The sequence below is a fragment of the Bubalus kerabau genome, chromosome 6 (genome assembly GCF_029407905.1).
Source record: "Bubalus kerabau isolate K-KA32 ecotype Philippines breed swamp buffalo chromosome 6, PCC_UOA_SB_1v2, whole genome shotgun sequence".
Lineage (NCBI taxonomy): Eukaryota > Metazoa > Chordata > Mammalia > Artiodactyla > Bovidae > Bubalus > Bubalus kerabau.
In genome coordinates, this window is record NC_073629.1 from 53,368,587 (window position 1) to 53,371,261 (window position 2,675).

The 2,675-nt window shown below is 40.7% G+C and overlaps 1 long non-coding RNA gene across 1 annotated transcript; it reads right to left on the reverse strand.

Moving 5' to 3' along the window:
- Positions 1-441: 441 nt before the first annotated feature.
- LOC129655152 (uncharacterized) lies at positions 442-2,134 on the reverse strand. The gene is made up of 2 exons (XR_008715789.1): positions 2,036-2,134; positions 442-662 (listed from the first exon to the last, which is right to left on the reverse strand). It is a non-coding gene; the product is annotated as an uncharacterized LOC129655152 (long non-coding RNA).
- Between the last annotated feature and the right edge of the window lie 541 nt (positions 2,135-2,675).

Sequence of the window (2,675 nt, forward strand, 5' to 3'; positions counted from 1 at the left end):
TGGAAGCCTTGCTTTGCCTAAGGCATTATAACCTGGAAGCGCAATTTCCTTGATTGTAAAATTATATATACCTGCATCAGAAGCCCAGTTTAAGAGATGTGGGCGTAGCTATTGTTCAAAACAATGTCACATTTGTTGTTGTTGTTTAGTCGCTAAGTCGTGTCCAACTCTTTGTGACCCCATGGACTGTAGCCCACCAGGCTCATCCTCCATGGGTTTTCCCAGGCAAGAATACTGCATTTCCTTCTCCAGGGCATCTTCCCAACCCAGGGATCGAACACGTGTCTCCTGAATTGGTGGGCAGATTCTTTATAGCTGAGCCACAGAGAAGCCCAATTATTGTTCAAAACAACATCAAATCAGATTTTGGTTAATCTCACTGTATGTTTAAAAATGCATTGAGTACAAGGGCATTATTTTCTTATAATACAGCACATGAAATTTTATAAAATGCTTTTCTATTTATTTGACTTCACAACAACTTGGTAGAGTAGATATTAGGGTTCCATTTGCCGGATGATAAGACTTCACTTATTTAACGAACCTGTCCAATTACCAAAGGTTCACTTGGCAACAGAGATGAGTCTAGATCTCCATTCTTCAGATCCTTGGCTACTCAAAGGGTGGGCCCTGGACCAGCAATGTCAGCATCACCTGGGAGTCTGTAGAAATGCAAACTTTCAGGCCCCATCCAGTTCTATTGAACCAGAATCTTTTAACACAATCTCCGTAAATTCATATGCATATAAATATTTGAGAAGCTCTCTCTCCTCTCACTATCTCACTGTCTCCAAACCTCTCTTCTCTAAAGTCTAGACTGTAAGCCCTTCAGGGGCCAGGCCCGCATCTGGCTTATTTACCACTGTACCTTCAGCACTTGCCAGCACCCAGGCCAAGCAGGCTTTCCATTAGACACATCGACAACGCTATCATTGGGTTGTTAGGCCTGCCAGCCATTTAGTACCAGAATCCATTCTAGAGGAAACAGAATAATTTTTCGTGTTCCTGAAAGTCTACCATCAGCGCAAAGGTATTTGCCTTATTCATATGAGAAAGGTGAAGCCATGCTTAAAAAATATACTGAAGCCTATAGTTTGCAATCCTGTTTCTCAGCCTACAAAACCAGTGCCTGTAGGGAATGGAAACACTGTACTGTGTAATTATTTAAATGAAAACAACATAAATGAAGAGAAGGACCATTTATATCATGGTACTAATTAAATGAGAACTAATGGGCCCTGCTGAGAAAGGATACAGCTGGAGAGAGCAAGAAAAACTTCCTGCCAGTAAAGACTAGCAGACAATGGGACAGTTTTCCTAGTGGGATAATTATGACTCCTGGAGAAGATTGTCCAAGGCAAGATGAGAGAAGTACCAGCAAAGTATAATGTGCTTCTAACCTTATTATCGATGATGCTTTCAGGCACCAGCTCCGGGTCACAGGTTTTGAAAATACTAAATGCTTAATTCAGTGCTGCCCTTTCACCCAAAAGATCTCAGGGTAAGAGAAAAATGTGTGCACCAGTCCAGTGCTCCTTGATTTAACTCTTCCCTGAAATACTCTAGGAATAAATAATGGAGGAGGAAATTATAACCCCCACTTCACTCTCCCACCCAAAAATCGCCCGAAGAGATTTCCATTTCAAACAGCTGGTAGAACAACAATGTGATCATCAAAAAGTTTGTGACGATGATCCCCCAACCCCTGCCTTATTTTTCTTCAAGATCACTCCAAAAAAAAAACAAAAAAAATTTAGAAGCAGGAAATTGGTGATGTGGAAGGGAAAGTCTCCTATTCAGAAAATCAATGCAGATTGAGATATCCATAAGGAGATGTTGATTTATAAGCTGCTGCGTTGAAAATTACTTGCTTTCTCATTAGCCGGACCTGGTTTATGGCTGTGATATAAATAAGGCAAATAATTTAAAACAAATACTTGAGAATATGTTTGACTTTCATTTTGTCCTTGGAAAATTTGGGGCCTAAGTTAAAGATTCACAGAGAAGTCAAAAGGCTACCAGACACAAATGCTACCTTTAGAGCTCAGCTTCTGGGAGAGAAAAACCTGGGTTTGGATCCAGCTGTACCCAGTATTTCTGGCATCTCATCCAAGCACTTGACTCCTCTCTCTACAAAGAGAATTGTATTTCTCATTTTTAACATGTGAGTAACAACAGAAGCAACCTCTGTGATGGTAAAGGTTCCAAGGTGGGTTTGCATTTCCCACTTGGAAAGAAGGCCAACGCCTCCAGAAAGGAGTGAATGTGGCCATTCAAGGGTGCCTACTGATTTCATCCGTAGTATGCCAGGTATGTTGGCCCCAATGACACACTAATGAGCAAAGTAAAGTTCAGAATCATTGCTCACACTTCCCAAAGTTAGTTAACAAAGAGTTAAAGGGATTCTCATGATGCAATTGGTATTTACATGCTGATGAATTCATTTCTCTCGTGAACACCAGGCAGGTTTAAGATGTGTCTGATTTCTTAGGCTACAGTTCAAATTGTGGCCTGAGTTTGAATGATTTTCCATCTCTCTACCTGTTAAAATCCCGATGATGTTTATTATTTAGTAAAAGCCCATGAAACAAGTATATTTCTGGATGAGAATAAGTGAGTGCATTTTGCTCTGGAACCTTCTTCGGACTTCCCCCGAATGGTACCATATTATTGTC